Source organism: Pseudophryne corroboree (assembly GCF_028390025.1).
Source record: "Pseudophryne corroboree isolate aPseCor3 chromosome 3 unlocalized genomic scaffold, aPseCor3.hap2 SUPER_3_unloc_2, whole genome shotgun sequence".
NCBI classification, from domain to species: Eukaryota; Metazoa; Chordata; class Amphibia; order Anura; family Myobatrachidae; genus Pseudophryne; species Pseudophryne corroboree.
Genome location: NW_026967508.1, coordinates 4,744,685 through 4,756,266, shown reverse-complemented (window position 1 = coordinate 4,756,266; position 11,582 = coordinate 4,744,685). Strand labels below are relative to the sequence as shown.

At 44.6% G+C, this 11,582-nt stretch overlaps 2 pseudogenes; both read left to right on the top strand.

The window, feature by feature from the left end:
* Window positions 1-7,662: 7,662 nt before the first annotated feature.
* On the top strand, window positions 7,663-7,780 carry LOC134983646 (5S ribosomal RNA; annotated as a pseudogene).
* Window positions 7,781-7,902: 122 nt separating this feature from the next.
* On the top strand, window positions 7,903-8,020 carry LOC134983654 (5S ribosomal RNA; annotated as a pseudogene).
* The last annotated feature ends 3,562 nt before the right edge of the window (window positions 8,021-11,582 follow it).

The following is an 11,582-nucleotide window of genomic DNA, read 5'->3' as shown; positions in this document are numbered from 1 at the left end:
CTCAAGAGACTTTGTACTCCTGGTTACTTCATTCAGCTCCGTGGAACTTCAAGTCCCAGCAATACCTGCATTCATCATTAGGCTTCACACCCATCATTACCTGGTGTGCTTCAGCCTAGCAGTAGAGACTGACTCCAGGTGTGTTCCATCTCTCACCTGTGATACAGCTTGCTCGCTGTCAGTGCTTCACCACCTGCACTGTGGACACAGTCAGACTCCTGCCTCTGCTATCAGGTTTGCCATACTTCAACATCACAGCTAAGTTCCATGATTCTACCTGCACTGGTTTCCATACCAGAATAATTCCTACAAGTTACCTTCTCATCTGTTTATCATCATTACCGGTTATCATTTCTTCAAGTCATTATCCATTCTGTTTCAATAGACTTTCAGCTATTACGCTGTATAATTGACACTTGCATTTATTATTATTTCTGCTGCCGTATTGTTTACCATCTGTATAATAAATACCATTGCGCTCATGCGCAGAAACATCATCCAGCCTCCTTGTTTTCTCCCATCTACCTCCACTGACCCACTAGCGCCCCCTCTGGGGACACAGACAAGACCTGACCTGACAGTAAGTCCAGGATCGATGGACTCGGATGGTGGACGGAGTGTGGGGTCAGAGGCCTTGCAAAACCTGGTCTCCCGTCTGGATGGTCAAGAGGCTGCGCAGCAGCAGATGTTCCAATTCCTGCAAGGGATGTCCTCCCGGATAGATACACTACAGCAATCCCTGCCTAGTGTACACACTTCTTCTGTTCCTGTTACTCCAGCACCTGCCAGTACTGTGAGTTCTCCTATGCCGGCTGCATCAGCTCCAGTGTCACGTCTGCACCTGCCCGTGCCAAGCAAGTATGATGGCAGTCCAAAGTTATGTCGCGGGTTTCTTAACCAATGTGAAATCCAATTTGAATTGTTGTCACATAATTTCCCCACGTCTAGATCCAAGGTTGCCTACATCATCTCTTTACTTTCCGGATCTGCTTTGAGTTGGGTGTCTCCTCTGTGGGAACGTGCCGACCCTCTGATTAACAACTATGCAGAATTCGTGTCAACCTTCAGACGGATCTTTGACGAGCCTGGTCGTGCAACATCAGCTTCGGCAGACCTGATCCAACTTCGTCAAGGTACCCGAAGCATGGGACAATATGTCATCCAGTTCCAGACGTTGGCTGCAGAGATTCAGTGGAACAACCAAGCTCTGGTAGCAGCTTTCTGGCATGGACTCTCGGATCGGATCAAGGATGAACTGGCGACCCGTGATCTCCCTGAGCAGTTGTCTGATTTAATTTCTTTGTGTATCAAGTTGGACTCTCGCATTCGCGAACGCAATAATGAACGTGCCCGGAGTGAGCCCCGCAGATTAAGGATGATACCTTCCGTACAGTTCCAGTCTCCACCTTCAGATGAGCCTATGCAAATAAATAGGTCCCGCCTAACTCCTGAGGAGCGGTCAAGAAGAATGAGAGAGAGACTATGTTTATATTGTGCGGCTGCAGGCCATCAGATTAACTCCTGCACAGTGCGTTCGGGAAACGCCAGATCCTAACTTGCAAAGGAGTCAAGTTGGGATCTTCTAGTCAAGCTCCTTCTAGTCAAGATCTTATCCTTCCAGTGACTTTAGAGACTTCAGTTGGGCTTCAATCTGTATCTGCTTTAGTGGACTGTGGAGCTGCAGGAAACTTCATCACCCAAGCTGCGGTAAATAAATTTTGTTTGCCTGTATGTGAACTTTCTTCCCCAGTCTATATTACCGCCGTGGATGGTAGCCGAATACCCAAGGGGAATATCTCTCACCAGACTGCACCAGTGGTTTTGGGAGTTGGGATCTTACACTCTGAATTAATTAAGTTCCTAGTCATTCCTCAAGCCACCCAAGAGATCGTGTTGGGCATGCCCTGGCTCCAGCTACACAACCCACAGTTTGACTGGTCAACGTTACAACTCTCTTCTTGGGGTTCACATTGCCATCAGTCCTGTTTAGCCCAAATCTGTCCTGTAAAGTCTACTGAAGTCAAAACACAGTCAAGTCTTCCTGCGGTTTATCAAGATTTCTCAGACGTCTTCTGTGAAAAGGCCGCAGATGTCCTGCCGCCCCATAGAGAATGGGATTGTCCCATCGATCTCCTTCCCGGCAAGAAGCCACCTAGGGGGCGTACCTATCCACTATCTGTTCCCGAAACGGAAGCGATGAGCGATTACATCAGGGAAAATTTACAGAAGGGATTCATCCGTCCTTCATCATCACCAGCTGGTGCAGGCTTCTTCTTTGTCAAAAAGAAGGATGGAGGACTGCGTCCATGCATTGACTACCGGGGTCTTAATGACATTACCATTAAAAATAGTTACCCATTACCACTCATCACCGAATTATTTGACAGAGTTAAAGGAGCCCGCATCTTCACCAAGCTAGATCTTCGCGGTGCCTACAACCTCATCAGAATCCGGAGTGGTGATGAATGGAAGACAGCTTTTAACACTCGAGATGGTCATTACGAGTACCTGGTAATGCCATTCGGGTTGAGTAATGCCCCAGCAGTGTTCCAGCACTTCGTGAACGAAATCTTTCGTGATGTTCTGTATAAATACCTTGTAGTTTATCTGGATGATATCCTCATCTTCTCCCAAGATGTTCCCTCTCATCGTCTACAGGTCCGTGAAGTTCTCCGACGTCTTCGAGAGAACCGGCTCTACGGTAAACTATCCAAGTGTACTTTTGAAGTTTCCTCTATACCCTTCCTAGGATATATAATTTCCGGATCGGATCTTCAGATGGACCCGACAAAATTGGAGGCCATTGCCAATTGGTCCATTCCAAACTCTCTCAAGTCTATTCAGCGATTCCTGGGATTTGCCAACTACTATAGGAAATTTATTCGGGGATTCTCCACTCTCATCGCTCCTATTACCAACCTAACTCGGAAAGGGGCAAACCATTCCAACTGGCCTGAAGAGGCTTTAGCGGCCTTCCAGAAGATCAAGCTGGCCTTTATGTCTGCTCCAGTTCTGTCCCAGCCAGATGTAGACAAACCGTTCGAGCTAGAGGTGGATGCCTCTACAGTGGGAGTTGGAGCTGTTCTCTCCCAGAAGGGAACTGATGGGAAGATCCACCCCTGTGGATTTTATTCTCGTAAATTCCTCCCTGCAGAAGCTAACTATTTCATTGGAGATCAAGAACTACTGGCGATTAAGCTGGCCCTCGAGGAATGGAGGTATCTCCTGGAAGGGGCCAAACATCCGTTCAACATCTACACGGATCATAAAAATCTGCTGTATTTAAAGGCAGCCCAGTGCCTTAATCCTCGCCAGTCCAGGTGGTCTATGTTTTTCTCACGTTTTAACTTTAAGCTTCATTTCCGTCCAGGTTCGCAGAATGTTAAAGCTGACGCCTTATCCCGGTCTATGGAATCCGAAGGGGAAACGCCTGACTCAGTTCCACATTCCATTCTGAGTCCTGTGGTATTTGCTGCAACTCAAGTCTCCCCAGCTCCTCCTCCTGGTAAGACTTTTGTTTCCCCAGAACTCCGTCCCAAGTTGCTGTCTTGGGCCCATCAATCCAAGTTCACTGGTCATCCTGGGGTTCTGAAAACCTTCAAGTTTCTCTCTGAGACATACTGGTGGCCAAAGATGAAAGCTGACATCAAGGATTTCGTGGCATCCTGTCCTAAGTGTGTGCAGCACAAGACTCCTCGTCAGTCTCCAGCAGGTCAGTTACAACCATTGTCTGTTCCTAGTCGCCCCTGGTCGCACCTGTCCATGGACTTTATCTCCGACCTTCCTCCTTCTCAAGGATACAATACCATCTGGGTTGTAGTGGACAGATTTACCAAGATGGCCCATTTTGTTCCTCTCCAGGGTCTCCCTTCTGCCCCAAAACTTGCCCAAATCTTCCTACGGGAGATTTTCCGCTTACATGGTCTACCCTCAGAAATAATATCCGATAGAGGTGTACAGTTTGTAGCGAGGTTTTGGAGGGCTCTCTGTTCTGCAATGCAAGTCAAACTGAAGTTTTCGTCATCTTACCATCCACAGACGAATGGGCAGACAGAAAGGGTAAACCAAGATCTAGAGACATTTTTAAGGTTGTATGTTTCATCTTCCCAGGATGACTGGTTTGATCTGCTCCCATGGGCCGAGTTTGCCCACAACTTTCGCTACCACACTGCTACAGAGACAACTCCATTCTTTGCAGTATACGGACAACATCCTCGTGTCCCAGACTTCCAAGAGCTTCCTCACATGGATGTTCCTGCAGCCACTTCTGCTCTGAGTCAGTTTTTTCTTCCATCTGGAGGAAGATCCACACTTCTCTAAAAAAGGCCTCCAGCCGGTATAAACACTTTGCTGATCGCAAAAGACGTGCAGTTCCTTGCTTGAAACCTGGGGACAAGGTTTGGCTGTCTACCAGGAACCTCCGTCTTAGGGTCCCGTCTATGAAATTTGCACCACGTTTCATTGGCCCCTTTCCTGTTGAAAGAGTCATCAACCCTGTGGCCTACAAGCTGAAATTACCATCTTCTCTGCGAATACCTAATGCTTTTCATGTTTCTCTTCTCAGACCTTTAGTCCTAAATCGTTTCCAGAGAGCTCTTCCAGTTGGTCCCAAAATTCGAACTCAGCGGGGCGTGGAGTTCGAGATTGGAAAGATTCTGGATTCCCGTTGCCGGTACGGACGACTTCAATATCTTGTCGATTGGTCCGGTTATGGCCCAGAGGAGAGAAGCTGGGTGAATTCGTTGGATGTCCATGCTCCAAGGTTGGTCCGTGTCTTCCACAACACTCATCCTTCCAAACCACGTGGGTGTTCGGTGCCCACCCTTAAAGGGGGGGGTACTGTCAGGAATCGACTCACCAAGCTGACATCTGTCCGCCGCTGCGGACTCCGTCCTGGCTCCCTGCGGTCACCTGTCGTCCACGTCCCTGCCATCGGACGCCATTATGGGCCTGAGAGCGCCCCTGTGACGGCGGCGCGCCGCGTTCCCGCTGGGCCGCGGCATGGGCGCCGCCATGACAGCTTCCAGTACTCAGCATACGGCGGCCAATCCGGTGCTTGGCCGCACCCACTTTTCCTCACTCCACCAATGACTGTTAACCAAGGGGTATATATATAGCTGCAGGTTCAGTCTGCAGGCATCCTGGACTTTGTGTCACTCCTGAGACTCATGTGAAAGGATCTGGTTCCTGTCTCCTCCGTGTACCTGGCTATTCTCAAGAGACTTTGTACTCCTGGTTACTTCATTCAGCTCCGTGGAACTTCAAGTCCCAGCAATACCTGCATTCATCATTAGGCTTCACACCCATCATTACCTGGTGTGCTTCAGCCTAGCAGTAGAGACTGACTCCAGGTGTGTTCCATCTCTCACCTGTGATACAGCTTGCTCGCTGTCAGTGCTTCACCACCTGCACTGTGGACACAGTCAGACTCCTGCCTCTGCTATCAGGTTTGCCATACTTCAACATCACAGCTAAGTTCCATGATTCTACCTGCACTGGTTTCCATACCAGAATAATTCCTACAAGTTACCTTCTCATCTGTTTATCATCATTACCGGTTATCATTTCTTCAAGTCATTATCCATTCTGTTTCAATAGACTTTCAGCTATTACGCTGTATAATTGACACTTGCATTTATTATTATTTCTGCTGCCGTATTGTTTACCATCTGTATAATAAATACCATTGCGCTCATGCGCAGAAACATCATCCAGCCTCCTCGTTTTCTCCCATCTACCTCCACTGACCCACTAGCGCCCCCTCTGGGGACACAGACAAGACCTGACCTGACAATAGGTAGGATGAGAACCAAGAAACCACGTTTGCATATTTATATTAAGACCTGCAAGAGCTGTAGAAATTCTACCCACGGCAACTGTGGTGAGAGGGCTTGTGTCTCACCATAGCTGCCCACATTTCTGTGGGATCAGCTCCCCCCAAGGGAGAGAAAAACAAGGCCTGCACATTCTGCATCTGCAGTAGAAGTGTGGAACTCTGGGGCTTATGGGCTGCACAGCTCAAGGTGGAAAAAAAGAATTCCGGGTCTTCCAGCTCACCCGGAGCCAGCAGTAAGTCAGAAGCAGGAGAAAGGTTTAAAACTCCCCTCCACCCTCAGTCATCACACTTTTAAACTGTCAACCACCAGTAGACAGCGGTAGGATATTGTCCAAGATGTTAATATTGTATACACTAGGTGTAAATAAAGAAAGGAGCAAGTATTTGTAATGGTGCATGCGCAGAAGTCCCTAAGAGCTCCACACATGGGTAATACTGTGTACACACAAAGGCAGAGTAGCAATTGAGACGTACGGTATCAGAAATGTCTTGGAAAATTGTTGGGCATTCCTGAGCAATAACTGGAAAGTGGCTAACCAGATGCACAGAGATGGCTCATCTTATGGGCATGTTATGCAAGTCGCGGGCATGTAGCTGAAACTTTCCATCCACAGATGCTCAACTGTTCACACTGGAAGCCATGGGGGTAATTCCAAGTTGATCGCAGCAGGATTTTTGATAGCAATTGGTCAAAACCATGTGCACTGCAGGGGAGGAAGATATAACATGTGCAGTGAACAAGCCTAGTTTACAGGTGAAACGTACGTCCCTCTCCGGAACGGGCGGCCGCACGGTCTTAGAAAACGGAGCACGGTCACGATCTTCAATCAAGTTACACCCACCGGCTGCCGGGATATCTACATCATTGGAAGTGGTAACTCTGTATACAGTGTCTGTTTTCCAGCAGCGCCTTAGACCCTCAATCTGGATCTAACAACTCCAGTGCCTGCTCCGTATTTAGGAATGAACCTATTAACAGTCAATTAATGAATTGTATTGTAAGCCACTAAGGAATCGTAAGCCACTATCGTTTCCACACAGGGACATAAGACTTTCATCTTTGCTGCTCTCATTTAATTTTCAGGATTGAACCTATTTATCGTAAATTAATAATTGCACCGCCAGCCTTATCAATCAGGAATTGTATTGCAAGCCGCATTTGTCTCTACACAGGGACAAAGAATATTCATCTTTGTTGCTCTAATTTAATTAATTCTTTGCAACATAATCCAGTCAACTGGTTATCTACAGTAACAGCTGGCAAACCTACATAGGAGGTGGCATGGCAACTTCAAGCATTGTGTCTGTATCAAAACAGCACATCAGATCCTCTTATTTGGGTCCGACAATTCCAGTGCCCGCTTTGTTATTATTTTCAGGATTGAACCTACTTATCACTAATTAATAATTGCACCGCCAGCCTTATCAATTAGGAATTGTATTGCAAACCGTCATTGTCTCTATATAGGGACTAAGAACCTTCATTTTTGCTACTCTCATTTAATTAATTTTTTGCAACTTAATCCAGTTAATTGGTTATCTACAGCAGACATATTTAAAGTGGTAACTTCTAACTTTGTGTTTATATCAAAACAGCACATCAGACCCCCCTATTGGGTCTAACAATCCAAGTGCCTGCTTTACATTTATTTTTCAGGATTGAACTTATTTATAGTCAATCAGTGATTGCATCACTAGTCTTTTACCAATTAGCTTTACAAACACTTTCTTCAAAATTCTCTCTATATAATTTTTTTCCATTTAAGCCAATTATTACTATTCATACAGAAACTCGATTTGTATCTACTCATTTCTTGAATCAAACGGCCCACGGCCATACTACCCTGAATGCGCCCGAACACGTCTGATCTTGGAAGCTAAGCAGGTATGGCCTGGTTAGTACATGGATGGGAGACCTCCAGGGAATACTAGGTGCTGTGGGCCAGTTTCTCAGGAGACTTTACAATAAATTAATCATTCGATCATATTCACATAGTTTTTTAGTTGAGCACATAGGCCATTTCCCAAATCAGCACACAAATCACCCGTGATTCCTGATACAATTGGCCCACGGCCATACTATCCTGAATGCGCCCGATCACGTCCGATCTTGGAAGCTAAGCAGGTATGGCCTTGTCAGTACGTGGATGGGAGACCTCCAGGGAATACTAGGTGCTGTGGGCCTTTTTCCCTCAGGAAATCCAATATTATGTTCCTCCAAGCTTACCATACATTCCGATCCTTCTGTGACCTGTATATATTGTTTTTTCCAAACAATTATACAATAATTACAATAACATTTTCACCTGCCATATCTAGAACCATATTTGGTACAATGGCAATCTAGATTTTTTTATTATTTACTTTTGTTCACCCCAGTGAATTTTTATAGCAAACCAATAAAAGTTAAGCTTTACTCTATCTCCCAGAGGTAGGACTCAAAGGGGTCTTTTCCTCAACCATATATTTTCTTCACATCTTTTTCATATTCAATCAATGAGTGCTTCCACACAAGGTTATTTTGTCTTTCTCTTGTTTTCTTCCTGAATATTAGAGACCCTCCTGATGAGGTCGCAGTAGGTGGGTCCATATAATATTTTTTGTCCAAAATGATTCTAAGAACCTCAATTCTACTTCATGTTGAATTGCAGAGCTTATTATAATTACTCTTATTAGCAGTGTTATAATAATAATAATAATAATAATAATCATTTTATTTATATAGCCCTCTTTCTCTAATAGGACTCAAGGCGCTTAACAGATACATAGCATAATATAGTACAGAAAATAATGAAGTACAGAACAGATTTTCATAAAATACAGAAGCATTGAGATACTAAAGGGACAATTATGGGAATGCTTGAGTAAACAGGAAAGTCTTGAGTCTACTTTTGAAGGATTCTATAGTTGCGGCCTCTTGAACTGTGCGGGGAAGTGAGTTCCATAGAGTCGGAGCCGTATGACTAAAAGCTCGACCCCCAGATGAATTACGAGAGATTCTAGGTACTGCTAAAAGTCCTTCATCTATAGATTGCAGTAATCGAGTGGGGCAGTATAGGGTCAGTAGCTGCTTCAGGTACTTTGGGCCCTGGTCATGTAATGCTTTGAAACCCAGTAAGCCAATCTTGAAGATGATTCGCCATCTTACAGGCAGCCAGTGAAGGGAGTAGAGTATGGGTGTTATGTGGCTAGAACGGGGCTGGTTGGTTAACAGCCTGGCAGCTGTGTTTTGCACTAGCTGTAAGAGGTGCAATTCTTTTGCTGGGAGACCAAGGCAGAGGGCATTACAGTAGTCTAATTGAGATGATACAAATGCGTGTATGACTTTTGGCAGATCATCTGGGGGAATGAAGTGCTTGATTCTGGCTATGTTCCTCAGGTGAAAGAATGAGGATTTGATTGTGGCTGATATCTGATGTTTAAGTGTCAAGTCACCATCTAGGACAACGCCAAGATTCCGCACACGATCAGTGGTTTGTGATTCTGAATCCCAGAGTGTTCTTAGAGTATATACATACATACAAATATACTGACGGTTTACTCAGAGGTTACTACAGACTCTTACCAAGTCACCAGAGTGCTGTAATACTTTGTTGCCACACAGCCGTATTATCAGGTATAGTCGCTCATGAACACAATAGATTATGAAAAAAGATTATAGACAATTAGAGGAGAAATCCACCTACAGAAAATGAAGGAATAATCCAACAGATTTATTCCTAACCAAGTCAAGAGCAGTGATAGAAATATATAAACAAAATGGAACCCTAAGTAAAACTGAAGTGAAGTTCCTAATACCAGAAGAGCCCATTGTACCAGTGTTATATATGCACCCATAGGTGCATAATGATCTAAATAATCAGCCAGGCTGTCCTATAGTGGTTTGGAATTGGATCAATAAGTGCTAATTTATCACAGTATGTAGATTACCACCTTCAACCTTTGGTAGCATAAAACAGGTCACATTTAAAAGACACTAGAGACTTCCTAATATTGTATGGGAAGATCTCTGGCTTGTAAGTGCCAATGTGAGCTCTCTATACACAATTATTGAACATACACAGGGAATAAAAGCATTGTCCAGAAGCTTACAGCAAACATAAGGACTTGCAGGAATTTAAAGTCAAAGGTATAACTTACATTTTACATCTCAATTATTTTTTGTTTAAAGGTATTTCTAATTTACAGAAAAGAAGAACAGCCATGGGCACCAGGTTTGCTCCAAGTTATGCCAATATATTTATGGGGCAGTGGGAGGATCAAAACATCTGGAATAACAACCTATATGGAGCAAACATAGTGTCCTGGTCACAATATATTGATAACATTTTTTTGTTTGGCAAGGGGATTCCTCTATGTTGGAATCTTTTTTTTAAATATTATAATAATAATAATACCAAAAACATCCAATTAAGCTTTGACAAAAGCCAGGCATCAGTTATATAAAGGATAATAATATTCAAACATCAAAAATCAAAAGCGTATGTCATATATCACCGCTCACAGTTGTCTTCTTGCTAACTGGATACATTCAATACCAGGCGGACAATTTAAATGTTTAAAGCGCAACTCCAGTGTTGAGCACGTTTTAAGAACAGGCTTTAGACATGAAACAGAAATATATCTCCTGTGGTTATGATAAGGAAAGAATAGAGGAGGACCTTAAAAAAGTTAATAAGATTGATAGAAAAGAACTTCTAACTGTAAATAAGAAAGGAAAAGATGAACCACCTGAAAATAAGTACTCATGGGCACTGATTACTTATTACAATGCACATCACAAATAATTAGAAATGGTACTTAGAAAGCATTGGTCCTTGCTGTCAAGAGATCCTGTTTTGGGATTGTTAATCTCATTCACATCTCTCCCACAAACTCACACTCCCTATCCTGTGCCCTCTGGAATGCTACAGATCTGTTTGTAACAAACTGGTCCCCACTCATGACCTTTTCATTTCCAACTCCCTGCACCTACTAGTCACTGAAACCTGGATTACTCCCTCTGACACTACTTGTCCTGCTGCTCTCTCTGCTGGGGGCCTCACATTCACACACACACACACACACACACACACACACACACACCACGACCTGGGGGTCACCATGGGGGTGGTGTTGGGATCCTTTTACCTTCTAGTTACTCCTACCAATTCGTACCACCAGAACCATCCCTTACATTCTCTACATTTGAGGTCCATGCTATACGTCTCTAACAACCAGTCCATCTTAGAGTAGCTGTAATTTACCACCCCCCTGGCATTGCCTCCAAATTCGTCGACAACTTTGCCTCCTGACTTCCACTCTGACATTCCCTCCATTATCTTAGGCAATTTCAACATCCCTATCGATATCCCCACATAATCCCCTGCCTCTAAACTCCTTAACCTCACCTCTTCACTTGTTCTCTCCTAGTGGACCTCCTCACCCTCCCATGTGAATGGGAGCTCACTGGATCTGGTCTTCACTCACCGTTGTGGTATTTCTGATTTTTCCAACTCCCCATTTACCCTCTCTGACCACCACCTGCTCTTCTTTAACCTATCTCTCTCAGCTTCCCCATCTCTCCCTCCTAAGGCTACCATCACTAAGTGTAACATTGAGTCTATTGACACCACATTCCTTTCCTCCCTGTTTGACTCACTCTTCTCTCCTATTCTCTCTCATGCCCTGAACAAGCCACTTCCATATACAATGCATCCCTTACTTCTGATCTTGTCTCTGTCGCTCCACCAACCACTATTCACCT